Below are 26,379 nucleotides of genomic sequence, written 5' to 3'. Positions count from 1 at the left end.
GTGAGTCATGGCCGCTGAGCCTGTGCTCCACAATGGGAGAGGCCACAACAGTGAGAGGCCCGCATACCGCAAAAAATAAAGAAAGAAAACGAAAATGGATTAAATGCTCCAACCAAAAGTCACAGAGTGGCTGAATGAATACAAAAACAAGACCCTTATATATTCTGTCTACAAGACACCCACTTCAGACCCAGGGACACATACAAACAAAGTGAGGAGATGGAAAAAGATTTTCCATGCAAATGGAAATCAAAAGAAAGCTGGAGTAGCAATACTCGTATCAGACAAAATAAACTTTAAAATAAAGACTATTACAAGAGACAAAGAAGGACACTACATAATGATCAACGGGTCAATCCAAGAACAAAATATAACAATTACAAGTATACATACACCCAACACAGGAGCACCTCAATACATAAGGCAAATGCTAACAGCCATAAAAGGAGAAATCAACCATAACACAATAATAGTCGGGGACTTTAACACCCCACTTACATCAATGGACAGATCATCCAGACAGAAAATCAATAAGGAAACACAGGCCTTAAATGACACATCTGACCAGATGGATTTAAATGATATTTACAGAGCATTCCATCCCAAAGCAGCAGAATACACATTCAAGGGCACATGGAACATTCTCTAGGACTGATCACATGCTGGGCCACAACGGAAGCCTCGGTAAATTTAAGAAAATTGAAATCATATCAAGCATCTTTTCCAACCACAATGCTGTGAGATTAGAAATCAACTACAAGAAAGAAAACAACTGTAAAACACACAAACACATTGAAGCTAAACAATATGCTGCTAAACAACCAATGGATCACTGAAGAAATCAAAGAGGAAATCAAAAAATACCTAGAGACAAATGAAAACAAAACCCCAATGATACAAAACCCCAATGATCCAAAACCTATGGGATACACCTAAAGCAACTAGAGAAAGAAGAAACAAAACCTAAAATTAGTAGAAGGAAAGAAACCCTGAAGATCCGAGCAGAAATAAATGAAATAGGGATAAAGGAAACAATAGAAAAGATAAATGACACTAAAAGCTAGTTCTTTGAAACGATAAACAAAATTGAGACCCTTTAGCCAGACTCATCAGGAAAAAAAGAGAGAGGGCTCAAATCAATAAAATTAGAAATGAAAATGGAGAAATAACAGCTGACACCACAGAAATACAAAGGATCATGACAGACTACTACAAGCAACTAGATGCCAATAAAATGGACAGCTAAGAAGAAATGGACAAATTCTTAGGAAGGTACAATCTTCCAAGACTGAACCACTAAAAAATAGAAAATATGAACAGACCTATCACAAGTAGTGAAATTGAAACTGTGATTTAAAAAGTTCCAACAAACAAAAGTCCAGGGCTAGATGGCTTAACAAGCAAATTCTATCAAACATTTAGAGAAGAGTTAACACCTATCTTCTGAAATTCTTTCAAAAAACAGAGGAAGGAATACTGCCAAACTCATTTTATGAGGCCACCATTACCCTGATACCAAAATCAGACAAAGATACCACAAAAAAAGAAAATTAGAGGCCAACATCACTGATGGACGTAGACGCAAACATCCTCAACAAAATACTGCAAACTGAACCCAACAGTTCATTAAAAGGATCATACACCATGATCAAGTGGGATTTATCCCAGGGATGCAAAGATTTTTCAATATCCGTAAATCAATCAGGGTAATACACCACATTAACAAATTGAAGAATAAAAAACATACAATAGTCTCAATAGATGCAGAAAAACGTTTTGACAAAATTCAACACCTATTTATGATGAAAACTCTACAGAAACTGAGCTCAGATGGAAACTACCTCAACATAATAAAGGCCATATATGACAAACCCACAGCAAACATCATTCTCAATGGTGAAAAACTGAAAGCATTTCCTCTAAGATTAGGAACAAGACAAGGATACCCATTCTCTCCACTTTTAGTCAACATAGTTTTCAAAGTACTAGCCATGGCAATCAGAGAAGAAAAAGAATAAAAGGAATCCAAATTGGAAAAGAGAAGTAAAACTGTCACTGTTTGCAGATGACATGATACTATACATAGAGAATCCTAAAGATACTACCAGAAAACTACTAGAGCTCATCAATGAATTTGGTAAAGTTGCAGGATAGAAAATTAATACACAAAGGGACTTCCCTGGTGCTCCAGCGGTTAAGATCCCGCACTTCCACTGCCGAGGGCACGGGTTCAATCCCTGGTCAGGGAAGCTAAGATCCTGCAGGGTGCACACCACGGCCCACCCCCCCCCCCGGCACCAAAAAGAAACTAACTTAATACACAGAAATCTGTTGTACTTCTACACGTTAACAACGAAAGATGAGAAAGAGAAATTAAGGAAACAATCCAATTTACCATTGCATCAAAAAGAATAAAATACCTAGGAATAAGCCTACCTGAGGAGGCAAAAGACCTGTACTCCAAAAACTACAAGATGGTGATGAAAGAAATTGAAGATGGGGGGGGAAGAAATTAAAGATGACACAAACAGATAAAAAAAAATACCATGTTCTTGGATTGGAAGAATCAATATTGTCAAAATGACTACACTACCCAAAGGAATCTACAGATTCAATGCAATTCTTATCAAATTACCAATGGCACCTTTCACAGAACTAGAACAAAAAATTTTGAAATTTGTATGGAAACACAAAAGACTCCGAATAGCCAAAGCAATCCTGAGAAAGAAAAATGGAGCTGGAAGAATCAGGCTCCCTGACTTCAGACTATGCTACAAAGCTACAGTAATCAAAAACAGTATGTAACTGGCACAAAGACAGAAATATAGAACAACAGCAAAGAAAGCCCAGAAATAAACCCATAAACCTATGGTCAATTAATCTATTATAACAATACGACAAAGGAGGCAAGAATATACAATGGAGAAAACAGTCTCTTCAATAAGTGGTGCTGGGAAAACTGTACAGCTACATGTAAAAGAATGAAACTAGAACATTCTCTAACACCATACACAAAAATAAACTCAAAATGGATTAAAGGCCTGAATGTAAGACTGGATACTACAAAACTCTAAGAGGAAAACATAGGCAGAACACCGTGACATAAATCACAGAAGTATCTTTTTGGATCCACCTCCTAGAATAATGAAAATAAAACAAAAAATAAACAAATGGGACCTAATGAAACTTAAAACCTTTTGCACAACAAAGGAAACCATAAACAAAACGAAAAGACAACCCACAGAATGGGAGAAAATATTTGCAAACAAAGCAACCAACAAGGGATTGATCTCCAAAACATATGAACAGCTCATGCAGCTCAGTATCAAAAAAGGGAAGAACCTAATCAAAAACTGGGCAGAAGATCTAAATAGACATTTCTCCAAAGACATACAGATGTCCAAAAAGCACATGACAAGATGCTCAAAATCTCTAATTATTAGAGGAATGTAAATCAAAACTACAATGAGGTTATCACCTCACAGCAATCAGAATGGCCATCATCAAAAAGTCTACAAACAGTAGGGCTTCCCTGGTGGCACAGTGGTTGAGAGTCCACCTGCCAATGCAGGGGACACGGGTTCGTGCCCCGGTCCGGGAAGATCCCACATGCCACGGAGTGGCTAGGCCTGTGAGCCATGGCCGCTGAGCCTGTGCGTCCGGAGCCTGTGCTGCGCAATGGGAGAGGCCACAACAGTGACAGGCCTGCGTACCACAAAAAACAAAACAAAAACAAGTGTACAAACAGTAAATATTGGACAGGGTATGAAGAGAAGGGAATCCCCCTACACTGTTGGTGGGAATGTAAATTGGTACAGCCACTATAGAGAACAGGATGGAGGTTCCTTAAAAAACTAAAAACAGAGGTATCATACAATCCAGCAATCCCACTCCTGGGCATATACCTGGAGAAAACCATAATTCAAAACGATACACGCACCCCAATGTCCACTGCAGCACTATTTACAACAGCCGAGACATGGATGAAATCTAAATATCCATCGACAGAGGAATGGATAAAGGGGATATGGTACATAAAGACAATGTAATATTGCTCAGCCATAAAAAAAAAAGAAATAATGCCATTTGGAGCAACATGGATGGACCTAGATAATAAGTGAAGTCAGAGAGAGAAAGACAAATATCACATGATATCACTTGCATGTGGAATCTAAAAAAAAAAAAAATGATACAAATGAACTTATTTACAAAACAGAAACAGACTTACAGACTCTATAAACAAATGTATGGTTACCAGAGGGGAAGGCAGGGGGAGGGATAAATTGGGAGGTTGGGATTAACATATACACACTACTATATATAAATAGATAATCAACAACGACCTACTCTATAGCACAGGGAACACTACTCAGTATTCTGTAACAGCTACATGGGAAAAGAATCTGAAAAAGAATAGATATATGTATATGTATAACTGAATCACTTTGCTGTACACCTGAAGCTAATACAACATTGTAAATCAACCATAATATAAAACAAAAAATTAAATTAAAAAAAAATAATGGTAGCTGACATGGGGAAGTTTAAACCCAGTGAGCCTAAACCAACAGTAGGTAGAGATTCAGTTACCATGTTTCCTACTTAGTTTATCCACCAAGGGATCCAAGGGATCAAAAAAGATGTTTGATGCACAACAGAAAAGGTGAAAACACTGGCATTTTGTGAATTAATTTTAGAAAAAAGTTTTCCAGCTTTACAGACAAGCAAAAGCTAAGAGAATTCAGCACCACCAAACCAGCTCTACAACAAAAGCTAAAGTAACTTCTCTAAGTTGCAAACACAAGAGAAGAAAAGAACCTACAAACACAAACCCAAAACAATTAAGAAAATGGTAATAGGAATATACATATTGATAATTACCTTAAATGTGAATGGATTACATGCTCCAATCAAAAGACACAGGCTCGCTGAATGGATACAAAAACAAGACCCATATATATGATGTCTACAAGAGGCCCACTTCAGACCTAGGGAAATGTACAGACTGAAAGCGAGGGGCTGGAAAAAGATATTCCATGCAAATGGAAATCAAAAGAAAGCTGGAGTACCAATACTCATATCAGATAAAGTAGACTTTAAAATACAGAATGTTACAAGAGACAAGGAAAGACACTACATAATGATCAAGGGATCAATCCAAGAAGAAGATGTAACAATTATAAATATATATGCACCCAACATAGAAGCACCTCAATACAGAAGGCAACTGCTAACAGCTATAAAAGAGGAAATCAACAGTAACACAATAATAGTGGGGGACTTTAACACCTCACACCAATGGACAGATCACACAAACAATTATTAATAAGGAAATATAAGCTTTAAATGACACAACAGACCAGACAGATTTAATTGATATTTATAGGACATTCCATCCAAAAACAGAAGATTACACTTTCTTCTCAAGTGCGCATGGAACATTCTCCAGAAGAGACCACATCTTGGATCACAAATCAGGCCTCAGTAAATTTAAGAAAGTTGAAATCATATCAAGCATCTCTTCTGACCACAACGCTATGTGATTAAAATTCAAGTACAGGGGAAAAAAACGTAAAAAACACAAACACAGGGAGGCTAAACAATACATTACTAAATAACCAAGAGATCACTGAAGAAATCAAAGATGAAATTTAAAAATACCTACAGACAAATGACAATGAAAACACGACAACCCAAAACCTATGGCATACTGCAAAAGCAGTTCTAAGAGGGAAGTTTATAGCAATACAAGCATACGTCAAGAAACAAGAAAAATTTCAAATAAACAATCTAACCTTACACCTAAAGGAACTAGAGAAATAAGAAGAAACAAAACCCAAAGTTAGCAGAAGGAAAGAAATCATAAAGATCAGAGCAGAAATAAATGAAATGGAAACAAAGAAGACAATAGCAAAGATCAATAAAACTAAAAGCTGGTTCTTTGAGAAGATAAACAAAATTGATGAACCATTAGCCAAACTCAAGAAAAAGAGGGAGAGGACTCAAATCAATAAAATTAGAAATGAAAAAGGAGAAGCTACAACACATACCGCAGACATACAAAGCATCCTAAGAGACTACTACAAGCAACTCTATACCAATAAAATAGACAACCTGGAAGAAATGGACAAATTCTTAGAAAGGTATAAACTTCCAAGCCTGAACCAGGAAGAAAGAGAAAATATGAACAGACCAATAACAAGTAATGAAATTGAAACTGTGATTAAAAATCTTCCAACAAACAAAAGTCCAGGACCAGATGTCTTCACAGGTGAACTCTATGAAACATTTAGAAAGGAGCTAACACCCATCCTTCTCAAACTCTTCCAAAAAATTGCAGAGGAAGAAACATTCCCAAACTCATTCTATGAGGCCACCATCACCCTGATACCTAATCCAGACAGATAGTACAAAAAATGAAAATTACAAACCAATATCACAGATGAATATAGAGGCAAAAAGCCTCAACAAAATGCTAGCAAACCAAATCCAACAACACATTAAAAGGATCATACACCATGATCAAGTGGGATTTATCCCAGGGATGCAAGGATTTTTCAATATACACAAATCAATGTGATACACCATATTAACAAATTGAAGGAGAAAAACCATATGACCATCTCAATAGATGCAGAAAAAGCTTTTGACAAAATTCAACACCCATTTATGATAAAAACTCTCTAGAAGGTGGGCACAGAGGGAACCTACCTCAACATAATAAAGGCCATATACTACAAACCAACAGCAAACATCATTCTCAATGGCGAAAAACTGGAAGCATTTCCTCTAAGATCAGGAACAAGACAAGGATGTCCACTCTCACCACTATTATTCAACATAGTTTTGGAAGTCCTAGCCACGGCAATCAGAGAAGAAAAAGAAACCAAAGGAATATAAATTGGAAAAGAAGAAGTTAAACTGTCATTGTTTGCAGATGACATGATACTATACATAGAGAATCCTAAAAATGCCACCAGAAAACTACTAGAGCTAATCAAAGAATTTGGTAAAGTTGCAGGATACAAAATTAATGCACAGAAATCTCTTGCATTCCTATACACTAATGATGAAAAATCTGACAGGCAAATTAAGGAAACACTCCCATTTACCACTGCAACAAAAAGAATAAAATACCTAGGAATAAACCTACCTAAGGAGACAAAAGACCTGTATGCAGAAAACTATAAAACACTGATGAAAGAAATTAAAGATGATAGAAACATGTGGAGAGATATACCATGTTCTTGGATTGGAAGAATCAATATTGTGAAAATGACTATACTACCCAAAGTAATGTACAGATCCAGTGCAATCCCTATCAAATTACCAATGGCATTTTTTACAAAACTAGAACAAAAAAATCTTAAAATTTGTATGGAGACACAAAGGACCCCAAATAGCCAAAGAATTCCTGAAGGATAAAAACAGAGCTGGAGGAATCAGACTCCATGACTTCAGACTACACTACAAAGCTACAGTCATCAAAACAATGTAGTACTGGCACAAAAACAGAAATACAGATCAATGGAACAGGATAGAAAGCCCAGAGATAAACCCACACTCCTATGGTCAATAGAATCTATGACAAAGGAGGCAAGGATATACAATGGAGAAAAGACAGTCTCTTCAATAAGTGGTGCTGGGAAAACTGGACAGCTACATGTAAAAGAATGAAATCAGAACACTCCCTAACATAATAAAAATACACTTAAAATGGATTAGAGACCTAAATGTAAGACTGGACACTATAAAACTCTTAGAGGAAAACATAGGAAGAACACTTTTTGACATAAATCACAGCAAGGTCTTTTTTGATCCACCTCCTAGAACAATGGAAATAAAAACAAAAATAAACAAATGGGACCTAATGAAACTTAAAAGCTTTTGCAAATCAAAGGCAACTACAAACAAGACGAAAAGATAACCCTAAGAATGGGAGAAAATATTTGTAAACAAATCAACGGACAAAGGATTAATATCTAAAATATATAAACAGCCCATGCAGGTCAATATGAAAAAAACAAACAACCCAATCCAAAAATGGTCAGAAGACCTAAACAGACATTTCTCCAAAGAAGACATACAGATGGCCAACAGGTACATGAAAAGCTGCTCAAAATCACTAATTATTAGGGAAATGGAAATCAAAACTACAATGAGGTATTACCTCACACCAGTTAGAATGGGCATCATCAGAAAACCTACAAACAACAAATGTTGCAGAGGGTGTGGAGAAAAGGGAACTCTCTTGCACTGTTGGTGTGAATGTAAACTGATACAGCCACTATGGAGAACAGTATGGAGGTTCCTTAAAATACTACAAATAAAATTACCATATGACCCAGCACTCCCACTACTGGGCATATACCCAGACGAAACCATAATTCAAAAAGACACATGCACCCCAATGTTCATTGCAGCACTATTTACAATAGCCAGGTCATGGAAGCAACCTAAATGCCTATCAACAGACGAACAGGTAAACAAGATGTGGTACATACATACAATGGAATATTACTCAGCCATAAAAAGGAATGAAACTGGGTCATTTGTAGAGACATGGATGGATACAGAGACTGTCATACAGAGTGAAGTAAGTCAAAAAGAGAAAAACAAATATCGTATATTAACGCATATATGTGGAACCTGGAAAATGGTACAGATGAACTGGTTTGCAGGGCAGAAATAGAGACACAGTTGTAGAGAACAAACATATGGACACCAAAGGGGGAAAGGGGGGTTGGGTTGAATTAGGAGATTGGGATTGACATATATACACTAATATGTATAAAATGGGTAACTAATAAGAACCTGCTGTATTAAAAAAAAAAAATTAAAAAAAAAAGTTTTCCAATATGTATTCTGTTATCTTTCTAAATGTATTTTGCTTAATCTTTCCTGATATTTGTTCTAAATTGTACCAAAATATTGGCATGAGGTCTGAATTATCATTCACAGACTGACAACTATCAAGTAGAAAAGTCAACATCAAGAAGAAACAGGCAAAAAAAAAAAAAAAAGAAGAAACAGGCTTCACTGAGATTAGGAACTGTAGCCAGTAATCCTGGCTCAGGAACTTACAAGCAGTGAATCTGGACATTCATCAACCTTTCTCTGTCATGAAGAACATAAGCAAGTAGAAGACATGCACTTATAAGGAAATTAGAGTTTAATTAGAAGAGGTAACTACCAGCAAACAATTAAGACCTATAATTAGTAATGTAAGGATCCAATTCAGTGATGAAGAAGAAACAGGTGGGTTAAGAGTGAGGAGGACTCCATGTGGAAACCATTCCCTGGTTAAGCTGACAGAAATGAGCAGCAGAAATCAAGAGAACAAGCTTTCCAGGTAGGGAAATGTAAGAGGGTTTCACTGACGTTTTGGAGGTTCATGATGGGAGACTAAAGAAAGTGAAAATGTAAGGGCAAAACATGTCATTTGCTTTTAAATGACCACCTAAAGTGTAACAACTTCTGAGTATTTAATAGCGCAATTTTAAAGAATCCCAGCTGCCATCCTTTTTAAAAAGAAATTTAATTGTCATAAAATACACATTCCATAAAATTTATCACCGTAACCTTTTTTTTTTTTTTTTTTGCGGTACGCAAGCCTCTCACTGTTGTGGCCTCTCCCGTTGCGGAGCACAGGCTCCGGACACACAGGCTCAGCGGCCATGGCTCACGGGCCCAGCCGCTCCACGGCATGTGGGATCTTCCCGGACCGGGGCACGAACCCATGTCCCCTGCATCGGCAGGCGGACTCTCAACCACTGCGCCACCAGGGAAGCCCCACCTTAACCACTTTTAAGTGTACAGTTCAGTGGCATTAGATACATTCACACTGTTGTGCAATCAATCACCAAAACTTTTCCGTCTTGCAAAACGGAAAGTCTCTACCCATGAAACAACTCCCCATAGCCTCCTCTCCCAGACCCCACCTTCCATTTCTATTAACCTGACTGCTCCAAATATCTCACAGAAGTGGAAGCACACAGTATTTCTCTTTGGTGACCGGCTTACTTCACTTAGCCTAATGTCCTGTTGTCCTCCATGCACGTCATAGCTAATGTCAAAGCCTGTGTCCAAGTTCTACTACATCCTCACAGTAATTCCTTGGCCCTCCCACACTGAATTGTCTCATCATTTTAAGCAGCTCCTCCAGAAAGCCTTAGGCTTTCTGAAGAGGCTGTAGACATGTCTTCTGTCTCGAACACCAATGACTGAAATCCACACCAAACGCACAATTTTTATGATACAACTATATGGAACAGAAATAATAAAATTAATGAACCAATCAGTGCCTTTTCTCTACACACTTTCAAATACCACCAAATATTCCCAAATCACTCCTCCACAAATTCATTCCAGCTGCTCCTAATAACCAGCAAACTGTTAAATTCCCTATTTTCTGGTAGCCTCTACCTATTTTATATTCATTTCACACTTAATAATGTCTATCATATTATTTTCTAATGGACTCTTTTGCACATTTCCCAGCAAAATGCTAAGGTAGGGAAAGTATCACATACTTCTTAAAAAATAAACTTTGGAATGCTAAGTATACAGTAAATATTCTATTAAGCTGTATCACAAATTTACTTTAATAAACCAAAAAGGAAAAAAATCAAAACCACCAGAAAATAGTAACAACTACTAGTTTTATGGTTGAACGTTTACATCTTATGAAAATAAGTACTGAGATGATCCAGGAGGCGTGTTAAAATCAGTAGCTCACAGGTAAAGACAATATTGTTCTGCAAGCTTAAGATTCTGATTAGATAAATTAAAAGGTTAACCACTATAAGAACAGAAGTAACGTATATATAGTAACATATCTTCCAAATAAGTAGAAGGGAAAAAGTGAAGAGAGAAAACAAGACAAAACCTCAATTCAAAAAAAGGCAAGAAAGAGAAAGAAAAAGCACAGAAAGTACAAAGTACCAGATGGCAAAAAAAAAAAAAAAAAAAAGCCAAATCCATTTTTTCAACAATTATATTATGGAGAGCCCACTAAAAGCCAAATATCGTTTTAGGCACTAGGGATACAGCTGTACACAAAACACAGAAAAATAGCTGCTCTCATGAAACTTCTATCCTAGTGGGGTAAACAGTAATGAACCAGAAAAATGAATAAATCACATGGCACGTCATATCGTAATAAGTACAAGGACAACGAGTACAACGGAAATATAAGGGAAGGCTATGTCAGGGAAGACCTCACTGAGAAGGTAATATTCAAAAAAAAAAACAGGAGGGAGGTAAGGGATTAAACCATGTGGACATTTTGACAAAGGAACTACAAGTGTAAACATCCTGAGGTTAGGATGTGCCGGAGGCAACAGCATAGAGCAAAGAGGGAGAGTAACCAGAGATGAGATCAGAGGGAAAGCAAGGGCCAGGTCATACAGAAACTTGACGGCCACTCTGAAGAATCTGGCTTTTAATCTGAGTGAAATGGGTAGCCCATGGAGGATTTTTTGAGAGGAGGGAGATAATCTGATTTTAAAAAAAAAAAAGAATCACTCTACATGCGAGGGAAAGACTGAAAAAAGAAAAAGCAGACTATTTTAGTGGCTACTGCAGAAATCCAGGTGAGATATGGCTGTAATTTGAATAAGGGAAGGTGCTGAGGAGGGCTTGGGACTGCATAGATTCTGAAGGCCGAGTTCTTGCATCTGCTGATAGGTTACATGTGTGGTGAGAAAGAAATGGGTCAAGGATGATGCCGAAGGTTTTACAGGCCTCAACAAATATCTCAGTAATGACAGTGAATATAAGTACAATCAGCCTGCCAGTCAAAAGGCAGAGACTGTCCGCTTGGTTTAAAAAAAAAAAAAATTCCCCAACAATATGCTAGTTACAAAAACATACGTAAAGGGACTTCCCTGGTGGCACAGTGGTTAAGAATCCGCCTATCAATGCAGAGGACACGGGTTCGAGCCCGGGTGCAGGAAGATCCCACATGCCGCGGAGCAACTAAGACCTGTGCGCCACAACTACTGAACCTGAGCTCTAGAGCCCGCGAGCCACAATTACTGAGCCCGCGCGCCTAGAGCCCGTGCGCCTAGAGCCCGTGCTCCGCAACAAGAGAAGCCGCCGCAATGAGAAGCCCGCGCACCGCAAAGAGTAGCCCCCGCTCGCAACAACTAGAGAAAGCCCGCGCGCAGCAACAAAGACCCAACGCAGCCAAAAAAAAAAAGAAAAAAATTATTTACATATTTACCAAAAAACCCCTAAAAAGATGAAAACAGTTGAGCCAAGTATCAAATGACAGTGGCCATGGATATATTAACTTCAGACAAAAGAGAAATCTGTTTTCACCCACAACCCAGAATAGTCCCCGGTTGGTAGTGAGTAATATGTAAAACCTGTAAACGTTCTCCACCTACTTAACGTTATTTCTCCTGCATCACAAATGTTAAAGGATTTGGATGGTCAGCGTTGTTTCTCTAACCTGACACCAAGTCGTTGGTCGCCTGTGCCAGTTTCACCTCTTGCAGAGTGACAAGTCAGTATGACTTTTCTGTGAAGTTCAGTGCGGGGCCACCACTCCCGCTCGCCCGCCACGGGCTCCGGCCCGGGACCCCACTCGCCCCCACGAACGCCTCCTCTGCACCCGGCGCAGCTGGGTTCGCTCAAAGCCCCAGGAAGCAGGCAACGCCCGGCCACTTGGGAAGTTTCTAAAGGAAAAACAGACCGAGAGCCTCGCAGGCGTGCACCGGTCACGAGCCAGCCAGGAACGCACGGCACCCCCCGCTCCCCAGACCCCGAAGAAGCTCACCTATCCGCGGTCTGCCAGGGTGGTCTGAGCTGCTGCCCCCACCTCGCGTCTTGCCCCAGAGCAGCTTCCGGCTGTGGGCGGAAGTGCTCCTTTAGGAAGACAGGAAGTCCCGCCCCCTCGGGAAGGAGCGGCGGCAGCTGTAGCTCTGCGGTGATTATCAGCGAGCGTCTGGGGAGCCGAAGGTGTGGTCAGACCGCCCAAACCCAGCGGAGCTCGCCGCTCCTGTGCTGCTCCAGCGAGTCCCCGGAACCCGGGATAACAGAACGACGCATGGGACGCGCAGGTTCCAGTTTACTTGTTATCACGGAAGCGAGTTACAAGTCCTGTATGAGATTCAGTTCCACGTTCATTGACAATCTACCACGGAGGAAGCCTGTGGTGGTCACAGAGAGGAGTGTAGGGTTGATTCCACAAAAACTAGGGGAAGAAAATTAACTCGATGAATCGCAAAGCAGGATGAAAGTAAATGCAGTAATAGAAAAAGCAAATTCCGTAGGCATGTTAATTTCTAAGAGTTTTCTCGTATCTCAAGAGTTGTGAGGATCAAATGTGATGATGCATAAATAAACGTTTAGCCGTGGAGCTTGGTACACGATTAAAGCATGTAATACCCATAGTATTGTTATCGTTGGTGAAAATAAAAGAGGCCTTTAACCCAACCAAAGGGAAATTAAATAACACTTCAGGGAGGTAGCCTTCAAGCTGAATGTTAAATTTAAGAATTTCAGCACATAGAGATACCCATTATGAAGCTGTAAAAACTGCTTTTGTTGATTAATGAAACGGCATAGGCTAAAAAAACTTGTTCCAAAAAACAAACTTTCAGAAGCTTTATTGTTTGAAATCATATGAGTAATAATGGAATATCCCAAGTCTGCCTGGCAGAGCTGAGTCCTGGGGATCATTTTGACACTTTGCCAGCCCAGGCATAGTGCTTCAAATAAGAAATTTTCAGATATAACATTCCACATTTATTTTAACTTTATGGTTTTCAACGCTACATGACCTTGGAGTCGGCTTCACAACTCAGGCCTGAGCCTGCTTAATTCTTATCTATTAATACACTCCACCAAATCCTATGCTATGTCTGCCTCTTCCATTTTGTTTTTTTTTCTTCCAGTTAGACTCCCCCAGTTCCTTTGGTGGGTGGTTTTCCTTGTTTCAGCAACTTAATAAATTTTGTTAGACTACAGGTTTGACTCAGATGGCTTTATCAGATGGGCTTTATCACTATTTATTTTGATCAAGCCTCCTGTATTCATGAAGGTTGGAGGACAACTTTGGCCCCAACTTAGACAAAAACTGAAGCAGAATAAAGGTAGGTTATTTACTGACATTCAGCTGTGTCCTGAGAAGAGCTGTGCACTTTCTAACTGGAGAGTTTTAAATTATCTTTCGGCAGAGAATGGCCACACTTCTTGAAGATTATTGGCATCCACCAAATTCAGACCAGCCCCACAACAGATATAGGAAGCATGCACCTTCCTTTTCTTTGTAAAATATTTTCCTGTCTCCACTGAGTTGTGACGGTACTTGCCTGGTTTTGCCTAGAGTGAAAGAATGATCCCTCTCTGCCTTCTGTCCTCTCGAGACATTGTACTGCTGCCTCAACCATGTTATCTCCTTGAAGTGCTTTCTCTGCTAAAGTTTTTCCCTAAAAGAGATCTATACACCCTGTCTCTCATTCCTCACCCTCCTCTCACTTTAATCTTCTTCAGCCTGGCCTTCTGGCTTCTGTCTTCCCTCCAGTTCTTCCACAATTATCTTTCAAATATCACCACTGACTTCAGATCACCAAGGTGGTTTCTTAGTCCTCATATCCCTTGATTTCTCAATAGCATAGGTTGATAGGGTTACTTATCCCCCTTTGTTGTAAAGATCATATTTAAAGCACTGTCTCAAAAAAGTGCAAACTTAAAATATCAAGTATTTGTAATGCAATTCATTTTAAGTCTCGTCATTCATGCATCAGGTAAATAAGAGCCAGCTCTGCACCAAACACTATTTTTAGGCGCTGGAGACCTAGCAGAGAAAAAGAGATGCAATGTTCCAGTTCTGGATAAATGTATATCTTAATGGTATGAGACAGATGATATATAAATAAAATGAATAAGATAATTTCAGATTATGTGAGGTGCACTAAAGGAAACAGATGGTTCTGTGATAATATGTTACAAACTGAAAGTAGGAAGTAAGGGGAGGATAACTTTCAAGGTGACATTTGAACTGACAGCTGCAAGATAAGAAGGATCAAGCAATGTAAAAAAAAGAAAAAAAAACTGGAGGAAGATCTTTCTAGTTCTATAGGTAAACAGGAGTGGGAAGCAGGGCTAAGGGAGGATTAAGAGGGTCACTTACGGTGAATTCCCTGGCGGTCTGTGGTTAGGACTTGGCGCTTTAACTGCCAAGGGGCCTGGGTTCCATCCCTGGTTGGTGAGCTAAGATCAGCAAGACGAGTGGCCAAAAAAAAAAAAACTACAGTACTTGCCTGGTTTTGCCTAGTGAAAGAATGATCCCTCTCTGCCTCCTGTCCTTTCCTCGAGACATTGTACTGCTGCCTCAACCATGTTATCTCCTTGTAGTCATTTCATCTGGGGCACAAAAGGAAATAGTGGCTTAAACCAGAGAGGTTGGAGCAAAACTGGAAGACTGTGGGGTCACCGCTGCTGAGAAGTCAAGCTAGATGAGAAGACAGAACTATTCGCTAGATTTCACAAAATAAATGTCAGTGTCGCTGACAAGAGCAGTTTTGGTAGAGTAGCAGCCTCAGAAGCCACGCTACAGTGAGCTGAAGTGGAAAGGAGGTTGAGGGAGCACAACTAAATGACTCTTCAAAGAAGAGACCTTCTAATTGCCATACTGATTGAACATTTTTCAGTCAATATCCTATTGGGTATCTCTACTGCATTATACTTGAATGGTTCACTCCTTGAAACCACATGCTTTCTTTCCAGTGATTATTTTTTGGTTTTGTTTTTCTTTTCATTTCTTTTTCTTTTCTTTGTTGTGGTCATTTTCATTGACCGGGAGTTAAAAAATAACTTTGGAAATCTGATGACAGCTATCCACATACATGCAAATTTCACATATAATTTCAGGGAGTTAATTAATCCTTTGAAGACAGTTAATGGGCCCCAGAGAAGTCCATGGGTCACAGATTAAGAACCTCCTGTCTTTTTAAGTAGCTGGTCTCTTCCTTCGTGGTTTCCTTATTCCTTTCATTGTTCCCTCCTTGATAACTGTCCTTGATTACTGCTCTTCTTGGGCTACATCCTCTCTCAGTGACTACATCTAATTTCTTGATTTTTGTCACTGGGACCATGACACCTATTTTACTTTTTTAAAAAAATTTGTTTTATTGAAGTAAGGTTGATTTACAATGTTACGTTCATTTCTGCTGTACAGCAAAGTGATTCAGTTATACATATGCATACATTCTTTTTCATATTCTTTTCCATTATGGTTTATCACAGGATATTTAACATAGTTCCCTGTGCTGTAGGACCTTATTGTTTATCCACTCTCTTTTTTAAAAAATAAATTTATTCATTTATTTATTTATTTTTGGCTGTGTTGGGTCTTCATTGCTGCACGTGGGGTTTTCTTTAGTTGCAGCAAGTGGGGGCTACTCTTCGTTGCGGTGCGAGGGTCTCTCTCTGTGGTGGCTTCTCTTGCTGTGGAGCACGAGGGCTGTGGCACGCAGGCTCAGTAGTTGTGGCTCGTGGGCTCTAGAGCACAGGCTCAGTAGTTGTGGCGCACAGGCTTAGTTGCTCTGTGGCATGTGGGATCTTCCTGGAGCAGGGATCAAACCCGTGTCCCCCGCATTGGCAGGTGGATTCTTAACCACTATGCCACCAGGGAAATCCTGTTTATCCATTCTGTGTATAATAGTTTGCATGTGCTAATCCCAGACTCCCAATCCAGTCCTCCCCCATCCCCCACCTTTGGCAACCACAAGTCTGTTCTCTCTGTCTGTGAATCTGTTTTGTACAGTTCATTTGTGTCATTTTATATTCCACATATAAGTGATATCATATGGTATTTGTCTTTCTCTTTCTGATTTACTTCACTTAGTATGATAGTCTCTAGGTCCATTCATGTTGCTGCAAATCCATGTTTCATTCTTTTTATGGCTGAGTAGTATTCCATTGTGTATATATACCATATCTTCTTTGTTCATTCATCTGTCAATTGACACTTAGGTTGCTTCCATGTCTTGGCTATTGTAAATAGTGCTGCTATGAGCATTGGGTGCACGTATCTTTTTTGTTTTCGGTTTTTTTTGGCAGCACTGCATGGCTTACGGGATCTTAGTTCCCTGACCAGGGATTGAACCTGGGCCAAGGCAGTGAAAGTGCTGAGTCTTAACCACTGTTTGCCAGGGAATTCCCAACTATTTTTAGTTTTTTGAGGAACCTCCATACTGTTCTCCATAGTGGCTGCACCAATTTACATTCCCACCAACAGTGCAGGAGGGTTCCCCTTTCTCCACACCCTCTCCAGCATTTGTTATTTGTAGACTTTAATGATGGCCATCCTGACTGGTGTGAGGTGGTACCTGACTGTAGTTCTGATTTGCATTTCTCTAATAATTAGAGATGTTGAACATCTTTTCATGTGCCTGCTGGCCATCTCTGTGCATGATGCCTACTTTAGTACACAAGCCCTTTGGAGTTGTAGGGTAACGTAAAAGAAAATCAAGATCAGTTAAACCCATTCAATTTCCGGAGATTTATTTGATTTCACAGTGTCTTACTGGACACCATAGGAGTTGAGGCTATGAATAATTGTTCATAAGGACATCCTGAAAAAGATTTATATAAGAAAAAAAATCAAAAGCTAATTCTTTTATTGTAACATTTTACAGTCTTCTTCCTATCTGTCCTCCTCACAGCTCCATCCCAAGGAGGAGTCAGCCTTCCACGGGGGACTTCACAGTGGCAGAGGTTTATCATACCAAGTTCTCTCCAGCCTGTTTCTAAGGAACTTTTGGTACCTTCTGATGTGCAACTTTTCATCTTGGCATGTGGTTGTGAAGGTTAATTTTATGTGTCAACTTGGCTAGGCCATTGTACCCAGAGACTTGGTCAACACCAGTCTCAGTGTTGCTGTGAAGGTATGTTTTAGATGATATCAACATTTAAATCAGCAGACTTTGAGTCAAGCAGATTGCCCTCCATTATGTGGGTGAGCCTTACCCAACTGGCTGAAGGCCTTAAGTGACAAAGACTAAGACCCCCCGAGGAGGAGAGAATTCTGTTTTTTCCTGAAACACATGGCCATGCAACATGGGGATAATATCAAAAATGTTCTTTTCATGAAGTAGAAGTGCGGGATGACTGTTAGGAAGATAAACAACAGCGGCCATAGATTCCATTCCATATCCCCTCAGATCTCTCCAGTGACACTACTTACAGATTGTGGTTTGTCTTATTTTAAGGTGTTCTCTGTTTTTTCTGTTCCCTCTAATTTGAGTTTTTCTATATTTTTCTTGTTTCATTTTGGTTTTGCTTCTTTTTTTTTTACCTTGGTCTTTCTCTGTCATACTGCAGGTATTCTATAAATGTGTGGGAGTTTCTGGTTGTCCATTTGTGTTTCAGACAGAATGAAGCATGAGAAATGCTAAATGGGAGCTAATGGGAGCTCAGCTTATGCAAGCAGGGCTGGCTGGCTGACTGGTAAGTTTCAGTGTCATGTGATTGGGAAGGGAGCAGCCATGATGCTCCAGGAAGGCTCCCTGATGCCAGAACAGAAAAATGTAGCTCTTTGACACCAATACCTTTCCTATTTGCTCAAATTCTTCCCAGAAACTCACTTCTACTTCTCTAAAAAGATGTCTTACTCTTCTGCTTGAGGATAAAATATCTGGCAGTGATGATTTAGTTTGCCCATTGGGGTGTAAGAAAGAGGTAGCGTAGGGAGATGTACCCTTCCATTTACAGACTATCAATTAATTTGTTTTCATCCACATTTATCTCTCCAGTCCTCTTTGTTGACAAGTAGAGAGCTGTTCCAGTTAGTTTCCTATTATCACAAACTTAGTGGCTTAAACAACATATATTTATTATATAGAGTTCTGTAGAAGTCCAACACTTCTCAAGGTATCAGCAGGGCTGTGTTCCCTTCTGGAGACTCCAGGGCAGAATCCGTTTCCTTGTCTTTGTAGTTTCTAGAAGCCACCTGCATTCTGTGGCTTGTGGTCCCCTTCCTCCATGTTTAAAGGCAGAAACGGTGGGTTGAGTCCTTCTCATCACACCACTCTGACTTTGGTTCCAATGTCACATCTCATTCTGACTCTCCCCTTCTGCCTCCTTCTTCTCCTTTGAGGAAGCTTGTAGTTACAGGTGGGTACACCTGGATAATGCAGGATAATCTCCCTATTCTGAGATCATCAATGAGGAACCATAATTTCTCTTCACCCTTAATTCCCCTTTCCCATGTAATCTAATCTGTTCACCAGCTCCGAGGATGAGGACGTGGGCATCGCTGGGGCTCCATTATTCTGCCAAGTACTTTCAGTTCTCCTGAGCCTGCTGGGTCCCGTTTCAGCCACAGCCCCTTCTCTACATAGCCTTAGCTCTGGCCATATCCCCACTGCTTACATCAATCAGTAGTCTTTCTGCTTTCTGTATTCCAGACACTTTTTGGAATTTCTCATCCACTAACAAAGCCCTTCCAATTCTCAAGGTTATTTTGATATTTTAGCCTTTTTATTCTTTTTCTTTCCTTTTAGTATTCTCTCAAGAGGGAGAAAAGATAAACACGTACTCAGTCCAGCATCTTGAAAGGACGAATGTTCTTTTTTCACTCCCTTCCTGCAGGGCTAGCAGAAAATTTAATCTCAGTCAGTGTTAGGGCCTCCTTACCTCTCAACTGCAGGCATCAGACTCCATTGGCAGGTTTATTATTGAAGCCAACAGTGATCCCTCAAAGCCTGGCACTTTTCTGCTTCCCTGTCCCAGGAAGAGAACGGGAAGGTTACTGTCTAGTCCATCCTCCATGAAGTCTTGCTCACCTCCTACAGTACTACCAACAGCCATGGGAACTTCTGGCTTTTGTTCCCTTCCCAGGAATCTCTCCTCTTTCCTCTGTTCTGTTTGCCCTTAAAGTCACTGCTCCTTTTCTCTGTGTCTCCCTTCCAGTACACCTAGCCTGATCTCTTCAACAGGCTCAGGTTGTAGGAAAATTAATTCAGAAAGGAAGTGTTTTACAATAGCCTTCTTTTAGCTTTATCATCATAATACTTCCCTGAGGCAAGAAAGTACAAAATGGACTGGGTACATTTCTGTAACTAAAGATGGAAAAAACAGAGGGAAAAGAACACGAATATCTAAAAATTATCTTGCTACTATATATTGTACGTATAGTATACAGATAGTTTTGCTGCATTAAGTCACTGAACTGTGACTTAATCAATTCATATTGATGAACATTTGTTACTTTTTTTCTATTACAAATAATGCTGCAGGGACTTCCTGATGGCTCAGTGGAGATCCCACATGCCTCCCGGCCAAAAAACCAAAACATAAAACAAAAGCAATATTGTAACAAATTCAATAAAGATTTTAAAAATGGTCCACATCAAAAAAAATCTTAGAAAAAAACAAATACTGCTGCAATGAATATACTTTTATGTACGTTTCTGTACAACTAAGGGAGTATATCTTAAGAATATACTCCCTCTTCAAAATGTAAAACAAAGGTACCATATGACTCATCTAGGTATTTAACTTTCTTAGTTGGCTTGGGCTGCTGTAATAAAATACCACAAATCAAGTGGTTTATACAACAGAAATTTATTTGCTTACAGTACTGGAGGCTGGAAGTCCAAGATTAAGGTGCCAGCTGATTGGATTCCTGGTGAGGGCTGTCTTCCTGGTTTGCAGGTGGCCACCTTCTTACTGTGTCCTCACATGGTGTAAAGAGAGAAAAGGGCTCTCTTGGGTCTTTTTTTTTTTTTTTTGGCCGCATGGCACGTGGGATCCTAATCCCCCAACCAGGGATTGAACCTGCGCCCCCTGCATTGGAAGCGCAGAGTCTCAACCACTGGACCTCCAGGGAAGTTCCCTTGGGTCTCTTCTTGTAAGGAAATTAATCCTATTGGATCAGATTCCCACCCTTATGACCTCATTTAACCTTAATTACTTCCATAAAGATCCATCTCCAAATACAGAGATACTGGAGGTTGAAGCTTCAACATATAAATTTTGGAGGGACACAAACATTCAGTCCATATTACCCAAGAGAAATGAAAATATATAGCCACAGAAAAACCTGGACACAAATGTTCATAGCAGCATTATTCATAAAAGCCAAAAAGTAGGAACAATCCAAATGTCCATCAACCAATGAATGGATAAACAAAATGTGGTGTTTTCATATACTGGACTATTATTCAGACTTAAAAATTATTGAAGTTATAAGTAGTATGGATGAACCTTGAAAACATTATGCTAAGTGAAAGAAGCCAGTCACAAAAGACCACGTAGTATATGATTCCACTTATATGAAACAACCAGAATAGGCAAGTCTATAAATACAGAGAGTAGCTTAGTGACTGCCTCGGGTGGGGGTTAGGGGTGGAGTGGGGGCAATGGGAGTGAGTGCTAATAGTGATGGTGGTTTCTTTCAGGGGAAGCAAAAATGTTATCAAATTAGATTGTGGTGATGATTGCATAACCCCATGAATATACTAAAACCCACTGAATTGTATCCTTTAAAAGAATTATGTGGTGTGTGAGTCAATAAAGCTGTTTCTAAAAAATTATATATAAGTATAAATATATATACATATATATGTGTGTATATATAAGATGAGAAGCAGATTACAGGGAGCTTTGACTGTGAAGCTAAAGTGTTTGTCCTAAAAGGAAACGATTTATGAATAGAGGCATAAAGTGAAAGCAAATTCATTAAGATTAGTTTGGCAGTTCTGTGCAACATGGGCTGAAGGAAGAGAAGGGATTCCAGTAAAACAAGTTAGGTGACATTAATTATCCATATATGCTATGATGGTACTCCAAGGCAGGAGGAAATGATTGGTTTGATCTTTTGTTTGTTGCAGCAGTTACTAGCTAAATGATACTCCTGTCTGAGCCATGATGTAACACAGTAAACTGCAATAAATTCTCCCAACAACTTCCTCATTAAAGCGATAGTCATGGGACTTCCCTGGTGGCCCAGTGGTGAAGACTCCGTGCCTCCAACGCAGGGGGCGCAGGTTCGATCCCTGGTTGGGGAACTAAGATCCCACAGGCCACGCAGCATGGCCAAAAAAAAGTAAAATGAATAAATTGACAGTCATAGGTGACTTGTGGTCTCAATAAATTGAAAATTTCTCCCAATATTAATGACATTCTTTTGCTGAACCCTCTCCTGGTTTCCTCTGAACTACCAGGAATTATATTCAACATTCTTCTAAGCCTTATAATAGTGTCTAAAATTATATATTTTATATCTTTACTGCTAAGTCATTTAGTGAATGCTGTCATTTTATTTTTGTTCTTCTTCGATCCAGAGCTTTACAAACTTAAATTGGCTAGGTTTCAGGATTCAATATATTGAACTTAAAAAAAATTATGCTTTCGTGTCTGTTATCAAACCACAAATGCATTTTCATAAACCATATTAGAAAATCTATTAGTTTGCCTCTTAGGATAGCTACTTTGTTTTGTTTCAAAGGGCTTATCATTATTTGTTTCAATAACCTTCTGCTTCATTTTCAGTTTCCTTTAGTTTAATTGACTTTTTGACTTTATCTGTCAACTTTAATAAATCATTTCTTTCTTGTAAAATATGGACAGCTGTTAGAATATAATTTACTAAAGCTAAATCTTTTTAAATTTTTTACTTTTCAAATATTTAACTATTCTCATTTTGCAATTTCTATTATGCTTTGCCCATTGAGGTCTAAATAGCTTCTGTTATCCACTATACCAATTTTCAATTCTTCAGATATATTTTTCTTTCTGTACAGTAACAAATATAATTCAAAGAAAATAAACGGGTCATTCTCCTAAAGCATAGAGTGCTTTATAAACAACGTGCATGACAAGGCAGGTAGTGCTGCAGATGTTTCCCAGATATCTCTATGACAAGATGCCCATTAAACATTCTACACAATTAACTTTAACTGATGGGTTAATGTGGAAATTTGTATTACTGATTTTTTCTTACTGCACGTACTATTATAATCTTTACCAAGAGTATAGTAAAATTATGCCATACAACTGTAAGGTCCAATATAGTCAATCACATAAAAGCTGAGGTTGCATTATTACAAGATTTAATGAAATAACCAAGTAAGTGTGCAGTTAGCCAACTGGAGGTGGTGGGAGGTTGAGAAGCCAAATGCCAATTGTATTCTGAGTTCATATTATTGTAGGGTTCGTTATCACGAGTCCTTTTCTGTATTCCAGCCACCAAATATCAGCCCTGCATGTATGGCAATAAAGGCTGTTCTAAGTGCCACAGTGAAAATGAAAAGGAAGTGAGAAGGGAAAGTAAGGGACAGATAAGAGATATCTCAAAGGACAAGTCTATAGGACTTAGGAGGACTGGATAGGAGGCAAGGGTAAGAAATAAATCAAAGACACTCCTGGATCACTTTAAGAATGACAATGGTGATAGAAGAGGCGGGGGTAGAAGTGGTTTCATTCCATTTGGCTTGGTAAAGGGACAGGGAGGGAGGTATAAGTTGGTTTTAAATATGATTTCAAGCTGATAACAGAAAACTCAGATGAACAGTTAAAATACAGGACTTCAATATGAGGAGGTCAGGGTTTTGATACAATGGTAACTATGGACAAAACTGAAAGTAAACAGTCTAAGAATGCTTTCAGAAGGGAAAACATTGAGTAAGAATCATTAGGGAAAGAATTAGAGGGAGAAGAACCACATTAACATAAAAGCTAACATTTGAAGTTTATGGTATCTTTTCACATACATTATATTTAATGGAACCCTTGAGAGGTGGGAGATTAGTTTCAAGTAGATTTATCCATTCACAAGTATTTATTAAGTGCTACTGAGAAGAGGAGGGTAAGTCACAGTCCTTGCCCTTAATGAGTTTCTAATCCAATGGGAGAAGCAGACATGTAAACAAGAAATTAGGGGCCCTGATTCCAGCACTAATAATACTGTTTAATAATTGGCTACTTACTTCCCAGTCTCCATTACAAGAAAATCACATAAGGCTAAGAGATAGTGTCTATCACTCTTCTATCTCCAAAGCCTAGCAAAGGATTTAGCTTATAGGCACTCAAGAAGTATTCTAAATGAAATGAATGAAAAACAGAATAGTGTCTCAGCAATGACGAACGTTATTTTCTGGCAGAGTATAACGTGTGTGGGGAGAGTAAAATATTAGGAAATATGGTTGAAGTCGTATGGAGATCAGATTTTGGAAAGCCTTATATACTCTGCCAAGGAATTTACAGGTGGCAGTATTGAGGATTCAGAGAATTTAAAACATGGGAATGACATAATCAGATTTGCGCTTTGGAAAGACAACTTTGGTTGGAGTGTGAAGGATAGACTGGAGTGGGTAGAGATTATAGGAAGGAAGCTGTTTAGTACATTACAATAGACCAGTGCTTTCTAAACTTTTAAACATATTTAAGTGTGCATTTAGAATGGGAGGCCAACAGTACAGAAGAGCAAAGTGCTCTGACCTGTATTCAAGGTCCTGGCTCTGCTCAGTAAATGCTTGAAGAAAAAAACATAAAACAGTGGTACCTAATAGGTCCTTCACAAATATACATTTTCTTCCCTCTTTCCTTCCTCTCAGTGTACTGATTAAAACAGAGCCAATGGATAAATCTTGAGGATATAAGGCAGGGAATAAAATAAGGCCCTCAAGAGGCAGAAAGAGAGGGAATCAAAAACAGGAGAGCTTGTTTGGTCTAGGGCAGGAGGACAAACAACTTTTCTTGAGATGAAAGGCAGACCTAAAGAAGCATAGGGGAGGAAGGTTAGAAGAATTTACATTTAACAGGAGAAGAATGGAGGAGGAGGGAATGCTAGATTGACAAATCTCATTTATTTTTAATTTTTTTGTAAATTTATTTATTTTTGGCTGTGTTGGGTCTTCATTGCTGCGCACGGGCTTTCTCTAGTTGCAGCGAGCGGGGGCTACTCTTCGTTGCGGTGCGCAGGCTTCTCATTGCAGTGGCTTCTCTTGTTGCGGAGCACGGACTCTAAGCGCGCGGGCTTCAGTAGCTGTGGCACACGGGCTTAGCTTCTCCGCAGCATGTGGGATCTTCCAGGATCAGGGATTGAACCCATGTCCCCTGCATTGGCAGGTGGATTCTCAACTGCGCCACCAGGGAAGTCTCCAGATTGACACATTTTAAACCTCCATCAGGATTAGATGAAAAATAAAAGGGCTACTGAGGTTTTAATACATTAATTTGCAATGGCTATAGCAGTTGTGAAAACGTTCCCCAGCAGCACTTAGCAACGTGGGAGGAGTAAAGCACGTGGACCGTTGGATTCACGCAAGATTGGGAACTGGCAGGATGAGAGGGGCCTAAGGAAAGGAGGAAAGTGATCCAAGAAAGCTCTTGAAAGGCTCCCTGAAGTGAATGACTATAGGTTATAGGTTAAGAAGAGAAGGAAGTCAAGTAAGGAAGTTGACAGAGTGGAATAAGAGAAGAGCTGATGTATTTAAAATCTTGCTGAGGTCTGAAAGTCATTTATAGCAACATAACTAGCCTTCATTCTTTTGATTTTTGCCAACAAAGAAAATCAATTTGATTTTCTTCTGTATTAACCATCATGACTATGGTTCAAGTGAAAAGAATAGATTTTTGATGATTTAATACATAACTCTTTTTATAAGTCCCCAATTCAACGCCAAGCATTTCTGTCACTGAAAGGCAAGATAAAAATGACAAAAGAGGACTTCCCTGGTGGCACAGTGGATAAGAATCTGTCTGCCAATGCAGGGAACATGGGTTCAATCCCTGGTCCGGGAAGATCCCACATGCCACCGAGCAACTAAGCCTGTGTGCCACAACTACTGAGCCTGCGCTCTAGAGCCTGCGAGCCACAACTACTGAGCCCACGTGCCACAACTACTGAAGCCCATGTGTGCCTGGAGCCAGAGGCCACTGCAATGAGAAGCCCGCATACTGCAACAAAGAGTAGCCCCCACTCGCCGCAACTAGAGAAAGCCCGCGTGCAGCAACAGGGACCCAACATAGCCAAAAATAAATTTAAAAAATAAAAAAAACGAGAAAAGAATAATGAGTAGCACCAGGCCAAAATTAATTTGATTAGCTAAGGAATAATCTACTTAAGCAATCATTATACTTATAGGTAAATAACTTCATTTCTGTCTATATAGTTAGCATTAGATCTTTTTTAATATCAAGTTTGTTACAGGTTCATAAAAACAAAGTTAAATATCCATAGTATAACACAAATATGTATGATTTTCAGAAGAGGTTTCCTTGGATCAATTAAAATGGAAGATTCAAATTATTCTAAAAGTAAAGGCAATACCGAACTTTTCAAAAAAGATTTAGGTTGAGTATTTTGGTGAGAATTTCTCATACAAAAATACGGTGGTTTGATTTAAGATAACACACTGT

At 39.2% G+C, this 26,379-nt stretch overlaps 1 protein-coding gene across 1 annotated transcript in view; it reads right to left on the bottom strand.

Moving 5' to 3' along the window:
• Positions 1–12,859, bottom strand: part of TBCE (tubulin folding cofactor E) — a 109,753-nt gene extending 96,894 nt beyond the window's left edge. Inside the window, exon 1 of the mRNA XM_029244661.1 lies at positions 12,785–12,859. The gene's annotated coding sequence lies outside the window, so the exon portion shown is untranslated. The remainder of the gene's footprint in view (positions 1–12,784) is intronic.
• Between the last annotated feature and the right edge of the window lie 13,520 nt (positions 12,860–26,379).

The sequence above is a fragment of the Monodon monoceros genome, unplaced genomic scaffold, assembly GCF_005190385.1.
Source record: "Monodon monoceros isolate NGI ecotype Baffin Bay Population unplaced genomic scaffold, NGI_Narwhal_1 Super_Scaffold_4, whole genome shotgun sequence".
Classification (NCBI taxonomy): domain Eukaryota; kingdom Metazoa; phylum Chordata; class Mammalia; order Artiodactyla; family Monodontidae; genus Monodon; species Monodon monoceros.
Note: the sequence above shows the minus strand (reverse complement) of the source record. Positions and strands in the feature narration are given on the sequence as shown.